General features: G+C 42.6%; 1 protein-coding gene across 1 annotated transcript in view; it reads right to left on the bottom strand.

The window, feature by feature from the left end:
* NCF4 (neutrophil cytosolic factor 4) overlaps positions 1–16,228 on the bottom strand; it is a 44,700-nt gene that overhangs the window by 17,087 nt on the left and 11,385 nt on the right. The window contains exons 2-3 of the mRNA XM_021553977.3: positions 2,013–2,098; positions 1,559–1,652 (exon numbers count right to left, since the gene is read on the bottom strand). The gene's annotated coding sequence lies outside the window, so the exon portion shown is untranslated. The remainder of the gene's footprint in view (positions 1–1,558; positions 1,653–2,012; positions 2,099–16,228) is intronic.

Below are 16,228 nucleotides of genomic sequence, written 5' to 3'. Positions count from 1 at the left end.
CTGATAACTTTGTCTTACAAAAGCATTCTGGTCTGACAACACAGTGAGTGCATGTGTGTACATGTACAGCCCCAAATAACTCATTTTGTCTCCTGACAATCCATCTCCTCACACAGATACTAATGCAGCCTCTTTCGCCCACATGCCTCAGGGCAATCTAACAGTGGTGTGGCAAGAACTTTACTACTTCTGTGAGGTATGGAAGAAGCCAAAACATACCCCAAACCATTACCTTTGCTCTAATAGTTTTTCTGAATGAATGAGACTGCAGCTACTGAGGTAGTACCTACAGATTACAGTTCTTGATTAGCTGCTCCTCTCCACTTTAGCGCCTTTGCCCTGTTTGCCATCACTTTACTCATTTGCCACCACTTTATTCATTTTTCCAGATTTCACTACAAACAACTTGTACAAGTTGTTGCACGATATGAATGCAGTACCTTAACAGTGGGTTTCTCATCAGGAATCATAACACAGGTAGGTGGAAAAGAGGGCAGAAAACCATATGGCAACAGCAGCTTTTAATGATTGGAAAGTGTTTTCCTTGTGAAAAGGTAAAAAAGAAAACTTCAAAATAAAGGAAAAGGAGGAAGTGAAGGGTGGGAGGGGAGAGTTAAAATCAAACATGCCTGTGACTAAGACATACAATAAAATCTATTTACTACCGAAATAATTTGTAGTCCAAACAAGGTGGCAATGACACTCTCAGATATGTCTGCTGAAAAACAGTAAAAGGTAGAGGGGGATTGATGTCCTGTTCCAGTTCTTTCTGTTCCACATCTCGCCTCTTGAGTTCTGCTGAATGTGACATTTTTCCCTGGCACCTAATACACAGAACTCTGCTGCTAATTTTGCGCACAGAGTTCTCATGCTGTGTAATTTGAGGCCAGAGACTCCTCCAACAGCCTGCCAGACAGAGTGCACACCCTTCAACACTGCTTCTGCTGCAGAGAAAGGGGGGATGGGACAAGGAAATGAGCCAAACAAGAAACAAGAAACAAGCTTCCAATCTTGTCCAAGATGTTTAGCCAATTTTTGGCTCTTAGATTTACCAGGGATCTAGCTCCAGCTCCTCCCGTCCAGTTTGTCAGAAGATGCATCCATTGGATTTGCCAGCAATTGCAAATACTCAGTCAACTTAAGTTGCATACTTTTCCTTTTTTTTCTTTCTGTATTAGATTCTGTCTGACTGCTCTAAAACTAAAGCAGGCTGTTGGCCACAAGGATCTTTTAGTACAGCCCTGAGAAGATAGTATAAAAACTGATTTCTGCAGTATTGTAATCAAGGATTTGAAAGACAATCTGTTTTCTCTTTCTCCCCACCTTGGTTAATATGTCTGCATCTCACAGAAATAGTCTGCACTGTAATACATTCTACTAAAATGAGAATGGTCAAGTAAACTTCAAAACATGGGCCGATGTGCTTGGTAGGGGATTGAACTGGATGAATTCCCATTAACTAACCAGGAACAAGACTCCCCTCTTTGTTTCCAGTACCTTTTAGTGGAATCATCACTTTCCACAGTATTGAATTACATCCATTTTCAATACTACTTACTTCTTGATGCTGATATTGCCAGAACACCCCACACCACTGTATTCTCTCCACTCCAATCTTCTTTCTCTTGACTGTATCAAAAACAGTGAGGGAGCTGCAGAATAAAAAGAAAAAAAAAAAAGAAAAAAAAGGAAAAAAAACCCACAAAAAATTTTTTTTTAATTTCTATAACAGAATTGCATCAGTAACTTCTTCTACTGTAAACACTTTATGTCCAAGCAAAATACTGCCTAAAGATTTCTTTGGGTGGGACAGCATCATCCTCACTAAAGCCTCTTCTCTGATAATTATTTTGACCAGAAGTCTCAAGCCCAAACCTAGTCTGAAAAAAAAGAAAGTCTCTGAGGCCCTGCTGTACATTGAGTGCTATGATAATCCACAGACCCATCTGAGGCTAATTTAAATCTTTCTTTAGAATTTGAGAAGAGCTGGGACATTTCCTTCTGCTGTTCACCTGCAAAAGAGCATCATGATCTTTGACATCCAGAAAACTCTCTTTGAACTTTCTCTGCAGTTCATCTCATTGTGAAACATGTGCCTCTGGAGAGAGAACAAGGGAGGGAAGTCAGAAGACAAACATAGTCCTTTATTCTGTATCTGGGAAGTCAGATAAACAAAAGTTTACACATAAAAGTCAGATAACTTCATCTACTGATTTACTACAACCACTAACATGCTCCATGGTAGAAAACGGATAGAATGAGAGAAAAAATAGGGACAATGCACAGCTGACAAAAAGAGTAACATAAACAAGGATGTGTGGAAACAATCAAATGTAAGGAAAAATTGGAAAGAATCTATCTTTTCTCTAAAGAATTGTACTGCATTTCTAAACTTGACCCACATGTGTCTGGCTATCTAATATATGAGATGTAAAGCTGACCACCCAGAAGGCTGGCTATAAATTATATCTCTTAGATATGCCAATATGATTTACATTAGGAGATAGGAAGAGCAAACTGATGAATCTTGACCTTACTCTCTGAGGAACTGCCTGTAATATACTCCGTTGGTATCTGAAAGTCTGTAGATGCCCTGAGGTAGTAATATTCCTTGCCAAGACCTCTGCATCATAAAAGATAATAGATCAGAGCCTTTTTTCCAATGTCTGACAGCATGGCTGCCTAGCACAACTACAGTCTCAGATCCACAACATTTGCAATTTTGCTGACCAAGCTTTACTCAAATCCTTGCTTTTTCCTCTTCTTTCATACATCTTCATTGTTTAGCCTTTATTTCTCTTTCTATACTTCCATTTCAGTTTGTTGGGGATTTTTGCAGTAGCAAAACAGTAGCCAGTAGGTCAAGAGTAATCCTTTTTCTTGTCTAGTAAATGCTTATCAGGCTGTATCTGTAATACTGTGAGACTGTATCTGGAATACAATCACTAGTTTTGGACCCTCAAAAACAAGACAAATATTGACAGTCTGATAGAGTTCAACCAAGGACAAATAAGGCTGGAATATATGATATTCAAGGAAAGGTTGCAGTAAATTACTTGGTTTAGCTTAAAAAGGAAAAGACTGGGAGGAACGTATAATTGTTACTCCAATTAAACAAAGTGAAATTAAAGAGCAGACACAGCTAGACTCTTCTCCTAAGTAGACAATGAAAGGATAGGAGACAGAGTGACACAAGCAAAAAATCTCTGTGGAGATAAAAAAATAATTCAACATGACACTGAAACAAGGCCATAGAAAGATTGTGGGATCTCTGTCATGGGGAATGTGCAAATTTTGACTAGACAAGTTTAACGTATCCTTAGCATTGGGTCATCTTTGAGCTATTCATTGCATACATGACATCTGGTGGCCCCTTCTAACCTTACTTATTCTATGTTCAGATACCAGATGCTATCTTCAGACAACCAAAGCCTCCATCAGAGTTACTGGTCAGCCAAGACAATCTGCTTGACCTAAATTAAAATCTCTCAGGCATTTGGCAACCATGAACACTTCAGACAGTCTATGATACAGTGCTACAAAATTAAATTTCTTGTATTAAAAAAAAGGAATGAGATTAAATTCACATTCTCCTAAAATCAACACTTCTAAAATCATTACCTTTAATAGCATCATAGTAAAATGTATTGACGCATATTCTCAGATTGGATTGAGAGAAAGTAGAAATCAACTGATCTCCATGCCTTGCTTATACTTCCTAACTCATTAATCTGCAAATTCTTTTCTCTTTGATCACCAACTTTTCCTGCCTCACCATTTTCCCCTGGAATTGGTGAAATTTTTCATCCCTCCCCAAGCCCATCTTCCTCCTCAACCTACTTTTCTCTTCACATAACCTTTTATTTCCTTTATGGATCCCAACCTTTGTCCTTCTAGCCTTGAACCTCTGACCTGGAAAATAATTCCTCAAGGCACCTCCCCTAAATAGCAGCTAATTATTTGGCTTTGGGCCTACACCTGCTTCATCAGCTCTCTTGTCATCAAGTCTATCAAGTGTGTGGGGAAGCTTTGGAATGACCAAGAAACCTATAAACTGACCTGGTAATCCCAGGGAAAACCTGGTCTGCATTAGTGATACTTGTAAAATAATCAAGAGAGCTTGAGAGATGCGTAAAGTATGTTTGAGCAGCCTTCCTCAAATGTTGTTTGACACTTCAAGTATTCAGTGCTCCAAAAAGGGGGAGGAGGGAAATATGTGTGCCATGAAAATGAATAAAGAGACTAAAATTATGCACCACACAAGCACTAGCCCTGCACTAATTTTATTAGTAACTAATACATTTCTTTGGGTTTTCTTTTGCCTTAGTAGTTTGTCTCCCATTACCCTCAGTCTCTTTATTCTTGCTAACACTGTGGCTTTTAGACATCAAGAGTCTTAGTATAAGAAATAAAACAGTTACAACATTCACTATGCCTGGCATGCTGACAAAGTGAAACAAAGGATGAAGAAACATTTACACAATTTGAAATTGGGCTCTTTAGGCTGTTAACTACTGAGCAGTCAGAAAGGCTGCAGTGTTTTATAAATAGACCTGATTCAGAGAACAAGTATCACAGAAAATAACACTTTCACCACATAACTACATAACTCCAACTGGTATTTTAGAGAAATAACTTTAAAAGTCAGTGACATTTTGCTCTCATGTAGAGAAAAGTTACTCTTCACATATTTTGAATGCAAGACATGGGGCTTACCAGTCCACCTACATCATCATGTAAATACACAAACGGTTTATGAACGTAACAGAAAAAATTATTCTAGAAAAGTGGTTCATTTCTCTCCTCTTAAATCCATATTCTGATTCATCAGAGCAGACCTATACTTCTAATCTGAATGCTTTCTTTTCAATTGTTGTTCCAAAACACAAAAAAAATTTGAAAACCAAACACTCTTGCTTGACTTGGCAATATAGTTCACGTTCTTAGAGATGACTGTTTTATGATTTCAAAGTCTATCAGATTTATCTTGGCTAACAACAGACACTCTGCTTTTATATATAATCCTTCTGCAAATCTCAATAAACTCTTTGCTGAATAATAGCCATCCAGCTGCAAAACCCACAAGATAATTAAACACTTTATGAAAGGACATTACTTTCTAAGCAGATCAAAATGTTATCAAATAATGACTCCCTCTTAGTTTGAATAATAATTATTCAAATACTTTTTTCTTTTTAACCTTTTCTCATGTAAGTTCTCTCTGAGGCCTTTGGGCAATAGAAAAACTAAAAATGTAATTTTGGGATAGCAGAAGGCTATGTGAAGAAGGCAGGAAAAAAAACATTAAACAGTTACTTAATTCTCATTTCAGCTCCAAATCTAGTTCAAAGGGATTGTTCATAGTCTAAAAGGATAAAGGATAAAGAAGACTGTGCAAGATCACACTGCCTTTGGCATAAGAATTGTTTCTTGCTATGAGACACCTAAGTACAATACTTATAAAAGGCTCTATTTACAGTTGGATCTAGAAAATTTGATGCAGTATAAAACAAGTGAGAAGGAAGCATCTAGGAAGAGAAACTTCTAGTAATTTCCAATAAGTCTATTTTCCAAATAAATACCTGAATGAGTTTTCTTGTACTGATTTGGTTTGAGTCTCCATTTTGACTGGACATATGAAATACTGCTTAATACTACTTTACTAACCACAGAGAAATTGAAGAAGATGCAGTAGCCTTGCTTAAGAATGTACACTTGAATTAACGCTGACAAAGAAATCTGAAGACTATTGACAATGACATCACAATCTAACATGTCAATCTAACATGTCTATTAACATGACAATCTATTTAAAAAAACAAACAATAACAACAACAAAATATAATGGGGAAAATAAGTTAACAATGCCTATTTTTAAAGGACTAGCAAACTATGTAGAACCACAGGAGAAGGGTGTTTGCTATATACTACTGATTCCAGTCAAGATACCCACTCTTTCACTTCAGAAAGGGAACAACTCCCTTAAACACACATTTGGTTTTCTTTCTCCAAATGTCTATATCTACAAAAATCACTCCTTGCCCAAAACCAACCTATTTATTTCTCTAAAATATGACTGTATGGTGTGCTACCATTCTAAGGAAGAGTCTAGCAGATGTTTTTGTTTTGCTGTCTCATCTTCAGGCTCCTTTTAAGGAGCTATTAGTCTTCCCTAATCTCCCAACTAAATTTATCAGCAGTTGTTAGCAGCCAAGAGTTAAGCTAAATTAAACTTTGAAATCCCTGTACAGTGTATCAGATGCACTTCTGGTAGGGGAGCAGAAAGTTCCAAATGTTCCACTTAGCAAAACGTAGGAGAACTATGTTTTTCTCTACAGCTTCTTCAAAGCTTCTACATAATTTCTCAAGACGACCACAATTTCCCTGACTTTATAAGAGCAGGAACTCAGCTATTGAAACAACTTTTCATTTAACTCTACATCAGGTATGTACTTGTTTTTTTCACATAGGTACATACTTTCCTCTACAAGTGTTGATTATGTAGGGAGAATAAATTTATATACATACCCCCTTAGGTTAAGTCTGAATGCATGCTTGAGGTATCTGTTCCAGCTGATACCCACAGTGAAAATGTATTTATCTACGTCTCTCTCTCTCAGCATGTATGTATCAGTTCCCCAGCCTTCATCCTCATATAATCAATCATTCCCTTGTTTGCTTCTCTTACATACTTATAAGTACTTACCAGAACAGCTATTCCTCCCAGTCTTAGTGAATAATAAAATACAGTGTTTTCAAACTTTGTATGTCAATACTTAGTTTTGGTGACAATATATGATAATTCATCATTCCAGAACTGTATTCTTCTGTGGTTCTTCTACGTCAGAAGATGAACAATTATGTATCCTTATATACACACACACAAAAAAACCCAAAACCAAAACAAACACCACAACAAGGAAAAAACCCTCAAAACAAAACCACAAAACAAAATATAATATGACAGTCCAATATGTACTCTTTCTTATAAAGAATAAAAAAGCACATGCATAAAATACAGATGCTTAAGAAGAAACAGCATGAGACAAATCTTTTACCTGGTTATGCCTTTAGATTGTAATCCAAAACATCAGTATCTTACATCAGGTACTGATCTCTAACAAGAGATCAGTACCCACATAGATTTATGGTGTCAATGAAACTCCTAACATTGGCCTTCTCTCTGCAAAGTAATTACTCAGTGGTACTAATTGATCCCCATCACATTGAAGTCCCTGAGAAAAGCTCTAGAAAAGGACCATGGTGAAATATCCATTAAAAACACCACAAGAGTTTCAATGACAACTGTGGAAGATGGCTCAGACCCTCAAAAGACCTCTGAGTTGAAACTGCACTCTCTGGATGTAAAAGCGATTCTTGCAAACCAGGTTGCAATAAACTGGTGAAATAAAAACAAACTTTCTCTCCCAAGACTTCATAGCATTTATCTTGAGGCCAAATTAAAGATTTGTTCACAAAATCATTTGTCTATCCCTTCCACCAGTTTTGGGGTTTTTTTTCAGGAGAGAAATTGTGTGTGAAAAGTGTGATTTCTGCTGTCTTTATTCCCATGGCTACTAGAAACTGCTAGAAAGGGAATTGGGCACATCACACAAAATGTCAGTTTAACAAATACCAACACAACAGCTCAGAGAAACAGACACTTGATCACACCTTCATCCTCCCATATCACACTAAAAGAAAAGGGAAAAATATCATCAGAAAACTAGCCAAAACCATGAAAGGCAATCAAATACATTCTTCAGAAACGTAAGCTCATGTAAAAATAGTATGAAAGGTTAAGCAAGTCCCTTGGTTTTACTCATAGCAGTAATAAAGGTCTTTGTAAAGGGTTTGCACAAGTTCTGTGCTGTTACAGAAGCATCTGTCTCCTCATTGCTGGAGAAAAACAGTGGCAAGGATTTAGAGCATATATAACCTGAGAGAGAAATCATCTGTCATTCCCTCGCGGGGCATTAGCAAACTTTTGCTCTCCTGGGAGAAGGAAGAGTCCCACCCCTCCCCCTGTCTCTTGTGAACACAGCTTCAAGCATTTTTACAATATGCTTATGAATACAGGCTTAATAATTGGAACAAATCTAGCTCTAGTAAGAAAGGGTAAAGAGAAGCCCAACTGAAAAGAGCCTGTGTTCTGTGCAATAAACAGGGTGAATATGGTAGGAAAGAAGAGAGGTCAAGTAACAAACAAATCCTCTGTGTGAAAGGAATGATCTCTTTGCTCCACCCAAGTGAAACTGCTGTCACAAGCTATACATCTCACCATCAAGACTTAGAGCAACAGAAAAGAAAAGGATGGTCCATTTTGGAAGATACCACCCTGTGACAGGATGTAACATGCAATTTCTTGTGCCACTATACTGAGTGGTCTCATGTAAGCAGTTGATTTGTTGCTCTTTCTGTTGTCTGCCATTTAACAGGAGAAAGTACTGGAAAAAGAAGTCCATAGGCAGCCAGGTAATAGTAACAGAAGACACGGAAGTACACTACCTCTGAGATCAACAAGGTTTTTAGTATGCCCTGATATTTGCTTTTTCCTTCACAAATTACAGAGCAGAATTGTCAACAGAAGTACACAAAAAGAACTGAGATTATAAATTTCAGAGGCAAAATGCTGCCAACCCGCACATCACTTGTGTCTTGCAAGTCTCTGCATCATCCACAAACAAGTTTATTAATGATCAATTTTCTGAAATATCTCATTCTTCTTCAAGACAGAAGCTTCTGTATCCCAATGAGATCAAAACTCCAAAAGTTTGGAAGGCCTCTTACAACATCAAAATACCAAAGCCTGAGCCTAAAGTGCAGATGCATGTCTACCAAATGCATTGATGTTCTGCTTCTAGATTACAACATTTCTTTTACCTACACAAGGAATATATACAAAGTTTTGAAAGCAGGAATTAAAAAAGGCCCTGCAATAGGATGAGTTTTGGAAGAGATTGCCACTGTGAACCTTTTGGGGAAGGAGAAACAATACAAATATCCAAGCAAAAAGTACACCCATAATGAGGATCAATTCAGATGTGCAAAATATATTTAAAAAAAAATAAAAATGGTTAGTTCAATAAATCTATTTCCTTTTTGCAAATAATTTTTAAGTAGTAGGAATAAACTTTCTCACTTTCATAGGAAAACAAAGAAATCCCCATACATAAAATTATTAACAATCTGATAATTATCAGAAGGAATATCTAAAAGGAAATTGTAAGAAGTTGAGATACAGTGGAAATGGCAGGGAAAATATATTTCCCTTAGGAATATACCTGTGAGTCTTTCTTTAATATTTTTTTCTCCTGAACACAGAGGATAAGGATTTTACGAGAAATAAACTCAAATTTTCAAATTGACATTTACCTGAGGGGATCCCAGATGAGTGCTGCTGGACAAGCCAACACTTGAATGTCTGTCCATTCGTGTGAGAAATTTTGAACAGGTAGCAAGAGCAGAGATTTCCTTCCTGTAGCCTTCTATTTAGGCAACGATATAGAGAAGTGAAAGCACAGGAGAATTCAGCGTTTGGGTCAGATTCAGGCCATGAACAGCATGGAGACATTCTTTTAGTGCAAATAAGTTCATATTGTGTGTATTTGTTTATTAACAACTGTACAGATGCTGTTCAACTCATTACATCAGATTGACTGAAACAGCATTACAGAACAATGACTTTTATTTGCTGTTATTCACTTCAGCTGGATTCAAATCACCACCTTAACTTAGGAAGATATCTCACTTACCAATTGTATAAATGGAAGAACTGTTTTCTAATGAAATATTGACAATAAATAAACAGCTGACACACAATGATTCTGTTCTGGTAATAGTTATAGACCTCCTTATCTAGCAATTTACACTTGGGATGTTGGCAGCAAAGCCCCAGCTTGTCATTTGAGCATCACAGCTCAAAAAATTCTTCCCACTTGCTGTTAACCCAGAAAGATATCACTCCTTTACAAACCTTTGGCTTTTAAATCCATCTCATTGGGCACTAACATATCTGAAATTAATTACAAGTGCATTAATTTTTTTTAAAGGGAAAAAAGACAAGGAAAAAAAAAAGGGAAAAAAAAGAAGAAAAAAAGAAAAAAGAAAAAAAAACCCAACAGATTAATCAAAGAATGACTATCAAAATTTGGGTTACCACAGGATTCCAGCTGCTAAAACTAAAGTCCAATTTCCCCAAAAGCTGTTTACCCTGATCAAATACTTTGACTGTTCTCCTACCAGCAGTCTAGTATAAATAGGAATAAGTAATGAAACCATCTCTCTGCTGTGCTAGTTTTTCTGGAATATAACCCCTGTGGTAATAATTACATGGGGCTTATCCATCCCAGTGTGAACACCACCAGAGTGTCAATTATGACAAATGTCTGATACCCACAAGTGTCTGTTGTAAAGAAAACCAACTGTTTCCATTCTCTTAACCTTGGGGTCAGGGTTTCCCACTGGGACTAACAGCTTTTTTTCCTGCTGTAAATATCCATTTGAAGTTGCTAGGAGGTGTTATGATACACAGACCTACTCTTTCAGCACTTGCTTTTTCTTGTTTGGTAATTTGAGCCTAACTCTCACCAGGGGTTTACACCTATCTCCGGGTTTTTATTTGTATTATCCCCTTTGGGTGAGACATTTCACTTTCTTTTCCACACCATTTGCAATACAAACTGGGGAGTCCCCAAAGCCCACTGGTAGCACAGACTAGTAGTGACCTATTTCTTACCTCTGGGGTATCTCTTGCTGTTATTTGCTATCTTCAGCTTTTGAGACAATTATCAGAAGAATAGAAAAAGCAGTAAAACTGGAATCACTGAGCTTTCATCCTAGGAATACAGACTTCTCTCAGGCAAAGCCAAGAACAGGCCATTGCAGAGGAAATTGAAATCAGTATATACAAAACAAAGGACACTTTCAGTAGTGTAAGCAGTGACAGTGGGCATAGATAAAATTATTTGGAGTAATGTAATCACAAGGCAGTGTTGCCTTCATGGAAGACAACAGCGACCTGGTTGCAAGGAACAGCACGGCAGCCCAGTCTCCCCTGGGCCACTCGGGCTAACGACACACGCAGGACACCAATGTGGTGGACGGTCGAAAGCCTTTATTATCTTATCTCATGGGTTTAAATAGTCTTGGGGGACTCTGCTACGTCAGGAGGGGTTGGTAGGGTCTCTAGGGTTAGTCAGGAGTGGAAAACTACTGGGTTAGGTGTGGTTACATTCTTTAGGGTAATGGATAACATGTTGCAGGGTGAGAGGGGGATGGGGGTCTTTTCTTTCCGTCACATCCCGAAATCTTCCGTTCGCCTGTCCCTATCTACTACATCTCCCCCCTCCTTTTCATAAATAAAATGAGGTAGTCGTAGATATAGGCACTGGAGTGAGGTACAAACTTGTAACTTGGTAAGGAAAAAAGGGGTTTGGTAAACCTGAGAAATTCTCGCAAGGTGAGTTTCGAAGGCTTTTGCAACTGACTGTGTTCGCAGTTTTTGGTTTACAGCATTTGTTGCTGGCCCATGAACAGAATGTTCGCCCGTTCTAGACGGGCCTGAACAAACGAGACTAGCTTGTTCAGCAGGCATGGTCCTATGGTAACAGCTAAAAGCAGTATTGCCAGTGGACCTACCAGGGCGGAAATTAAAGTGGTGAGCCAAGGTGATTGATTGAACCAGGATTCGAACCAGCTCTGCTGGGTTTCCCTGTCTCTCTCTGAGCCAGTCTATCTCGGAGTTCTGCCATGGAGTCTTTAACGACTCCTGTATGATCTGCATAAAAGCAGCATTCCTCTTTCAAAGCTGCACACAGTTCTCCTTGTTGCATGAACAAGAGGTCCAGTCCTCGCCTATTCTGTAAAACTACTTCTGAAAGCGAAGAGACTGATTTCTCTAGATAGGAGATGGATTTCTCGATCCTCTGCAGGTCTTCATCGATGGTCATTTGCAGCTGAGAGAGTCCGTGCTGTTGGGTTGCGATGGCTGAGACACCTGTGGCTGTACCAGCTGCTCCCAGGCCGAGCAGCATTGCGATAGTTATACCTGTGATTATTTCTCTTTTGTGGAGTCTGTCAGGTTCTTCAAAAAGGTGGTACACTTCTTCATCTGAGTGGTACAGGACCCTAGGAACAATCAGAACTTGGACACAGAAGTCAATAGAGTCATTAAATTTGGCAAGGAACACACAAGGACTCACTCCAGATCGCTGGCAAACCCACATCCCAGATAGGGATGGGACCACCCACTTATTGGTCCTCTGCGGGGAGAGTCCCATCTGCACTGGTGGGGGGCACTGGCTGTGGAGTAACTGAAGGGGGTGTCTAAAGCAATGCCTTCATAGAAAGGGGGTTTAACATCATAACAAAGCCAACAGGAGTTAGTCAGGTTTGGTTTCGTTTCGTTTGGGGTTAGAAAGGTAGCTTCTAGCATATAAACACAGGGGTGTTCCACGGGCTGGTGGAGGGTTCTATGTGACCCTTTTGCAGCTCGAGGTCGACCAGTTCCAGCAAGGCTGCCATTCGAGGCTTTGACAGGGGCCACTGCTTGACCCATACGGGGTCTGGTGATTTCCAAGTCAGTTTGATTGGCAGCAGTGGGTGTACGGCAGTGGCTCTTATTATAAATTTGTAATCCTGACTCCTAACATAGCAAGGATGTCCCTTCCTATCAGGGGTGGAGAGTTTTGCAAAATGTAGGGGTGGATTGCTACTGTTTCTTCTGGTCCCTTTTTTGTATGAAGCGTTATGGCTACTAATTGGGTGCTTTTCCAAGCTCGGGACGGCCCTCCCACTCCGTTCACTGGGGGGACTTCTTTGCATTGCCAGTGTCGGGGCCACAGCGCTTGGGGAAAAATCGAGCAGTCTGCTCCTGTGTCTGCCCAAAACTGAAGCCCTATGACATGGGGGTCCTGACTGCCATAAAGGCGGCACGTCCCCCACAGCATCAGGGGCTCCTTCCCATTTTCATGGCCAGGGCCACCCAGGGGTCCCATTCTGGGGCGTCCCCTGCTGACCCTGCAGCACAGGCACTGCTTGCGGTGGTAGTGGGTACGAAGGTACCTCAGGCTGGGTTGCGAAATTCGCTGGTGAGGGTACGAAGCTGGCTGCCTCCTGTGTGGGTATGGGGTATAAGGGCGCCCCGCCCCACTGGGGGTTGGCATAGATGGGCCGCCTTGCATTCGCGGCGGGAGGAGGCTGAGTGTGGCCCGCACGCCCCCTCCCTCTCCCGTTTCCCTGGGGCTGGGACCTGCATTCCTTGGCTAGATGTCCTTTCCTCCCGCAGCCCCAACAGGCTCCTCTCGGGCGTGCTTGGGGTGGAGGCGCCGCGGCGGGCAGCCGTGCCGGCTGGAGACAGCTCACCGCGATGTGACCTGCCTCACCACACTTGAAACACGCCATGGCACTGGTCAGGGTGTGGATGGCTGCCTGAATGGGTGTCAGGTGTTCTTCCCTCACTACATGTCTGATCATGTCAGCCAGGCTGGCTCCGGCTGGCAGGGAACGTAAGATATCTTTGGTGACAGAGTTGCACTGCTGGCGCAAGTAGTCAGCTACCACGGGGCCGTTTGCCTCTGCCGGCAGGGTAGAGGAGTCTATCGCTGCCTGCAGGCGATCTACAAACTGTGTGAAGCTTTCGCTCTCTGCCTGCCTCACGGTGGACCACGGTGACGGCTTGGCCACGACCCGGGAGGCTGCACGAATAGCCTCCCTAGCAGCCCGAGTGGTCGCCCTGACCTCCTCAGCCCGCATCTGTGTGGCTTGTTGCTGAGGCGTGATCATATCATCGTGCTTTCCCATAAGCCTGGATAAAGTCGATCCGCGTAGTGGCTGCCTCGCGCCAGATGCTTGGGCTAATAGCTTTGTACAATTATCCTCCCATTCCTGTCTAAACACAATCATTCCGGCACCATCAAGTATCATGCGACCTATTCACTCGATATCAAAGGGAAGCAGGTCGTCATTACTAAAAAGACCATCGATTAATGTGGAGACCATGGCCGAATTGATTCCTTTTTCTGCAATGGCTTTGACAATTGACTGTACATCTTTTGGGTTTACCGGGGCATATACCCTCTGCTGGTTCCCTTCCGGGCCGGTGATCCTCACCGGGAAGGCTTGTACGGTGGCCGCTGGGGACCATTCGGCACAGGCTATTTTTATTTCTCCCCAGTCGGTAAACTGGTTCGTATTGTGGCTGCTTTTCGGTGCAGCTTAAAGCTTTACTTGGTTTTGTTTTAAATTGTGTTGGGTCCGTTCCCTTCGTCTTAGAGTCCCAGCCGGCTCCCGACAGCTCTTCCGAGCTGCCGGAGCTGCTGCTGGACTCAGAGTCGGAAGTCGAATGCCAGCGCACTTCCGGGGCTCGGTGCCGTTTTGTGCGGCTCCGACCCCGCTCCTCCCCCCGGGGGTGGCGCCGCTGCCACCCCCCGGGCTCGCCCTGCCTCCTGCAGGGGGGGGTTTCTCCCTTACATGGTGGCAGCGTCAGGCACAGCTGCCAATCGGCTCCGAGCCCTCTGCTGCTCTCCTCCTCTTTCTCCCGCACACGCGCATTAGCGAAACTCTGCGCCTCTGGGCTCTTCGCGCCGAGACTGCCCGCGCCCCGCCCCTCCCCTTGGCTGCCGGCGCCATTTTCAAGGGGATACGGGGGTGGCATGGGTAGGATCTCCTCCCGAGCCGCGGCTCCCGCGCCTCTGGCTTCCCCCGCCAGCCTCCATCAACAGAGCTCTGCGCGCTGCTGCACCTCCGGTAGCGGGTCACTGACCGGCGGTGGCAGGGCAGATGGGGAAGCCGCGGATCTTTGGGAAGGCTCCGCGGGGGGTCCCGGGCCCCGGCCCGGGGTGGGGGGGGATGTGCCGGGCCCCCCCGGATCCCCGCTCCCGGGCGGATCACCCTCAGGGGTAGTTTGCGTTGCCGCTCCTACCCCTAGCTTGGGTGTAACCAATAAACACGTACGCGCTGCGCTCCATGTCTCCTGCTCTTCTATTGCTCTGCGCAGGGCTTTTTCTACTTTTCCCCACGCCTTAAGGCATTTGCCGCTGCCTGAGGATTTCGTGTCCTCGGCCAGCGCGGTTGTGCATTTTCCCATATCTCCGGATGCAAAACATCCACAGGGCGTTCAATTGCCCCAAGCTCAAGCGGCCTTGCTATAGCAAGATAAAAGTCTTTGAGCTTACACTCAATTCCCCATTGCTTATGAACCTCACTTACGACCCTGGCGATGGCGTCCATGACGACTGCGGGTCCTGGGACGTCTCCCTCGCCGAGAACACGGTTTCACCGGTCTGGCTGCTGCCCTTGTCCAGGCGACACCCGCTACCCGAGCTAATCTTTCCCGGGTTTCGGCACCAGTTATGTTGCCTTCATGGAAGACAACAGCGACCTGGTTTCAAAGAACAGCACGGCAGCCCAGTCTCCCCTGGGCCACTCGGGCTAATGACACACGCAGGACACCAATGTGGTGGACAGTCGAAAGCCTTTATTATCTTATTTCATGGGTTTAAATAGTCTTGGGGGACTCTGCTACGTCAGGAGGGGTTGGTAGGGTCTCTAGGGTTAGTCAGGAGTGGAAAACTACTGGGTTAGGTGTGGTTACATTCTTTAGGGTAATGGATAACATGTTGCAGGGTGAGAGGGGGATGGGGGTCTTTTCTTTCCGTCACATCCTGAAATCTTCCGTTCGCCTGTCCCTATCTACTACAGGCAGTTAGATTACAACACTTCCCCTAATCCCATCCCAAATCACAACCATTTTGGCTCAGGAACTTCACAAGATGCATGTGGCCTGTAGGGGGTTGATCACTTTCAGTGGATCTATCTTCCATGAATTTCCATTTTCCTCTCCAACACATATAAGTGCTCATCATCACAACATCCTTGGCAGACTAAAGGTTCAGGTCGGTCATCTGGAAGAATTTCAGCCCTGAAAGTGCGGTTAAGCATTGGAATGTGCTGCTCAGGAAAGTGGAGGGGGGTAACCATCCCAGGAAGTGTTCAAGAAACAACTGGATGTAGCACTTGGAGCTGGTAGTGTTCGGTCAAAGCTTGGACTTGATGATCTTGGAGGCTTTTCCCAACCTTAATGATTCTCTTACATCTTTAACAAATAATGAAAATTTATGGGAAGCAAAAGATGGCTGTCTGCTATCCTTGAAGACTGAAGTTGCTTGTCACAACACAGAGCAAACATAGGAGATAGCATCAGGCCAAGCTTCCTGTTTTAAGGTGC

The sequence above is a fragment of the Lonchura striata genome, chromosome 5 (assembly GCF_046129695.1).
Source record: "Lonchura striata isolate bLonStr1 chromosome 5, bLonStr1.mat, whole genome shotgun sequence".
Classification (NCBI taxonomy): Eukaryota; Metazoa; Chordata; class Aves; order Passeriformes; family Estrildidae; genus Lonchura; species Lonchura striata.
Note: the sequence above shows the minus strand (reverse complement) of the source record. Positions and strands in the feature narration are given on the sequence as shown.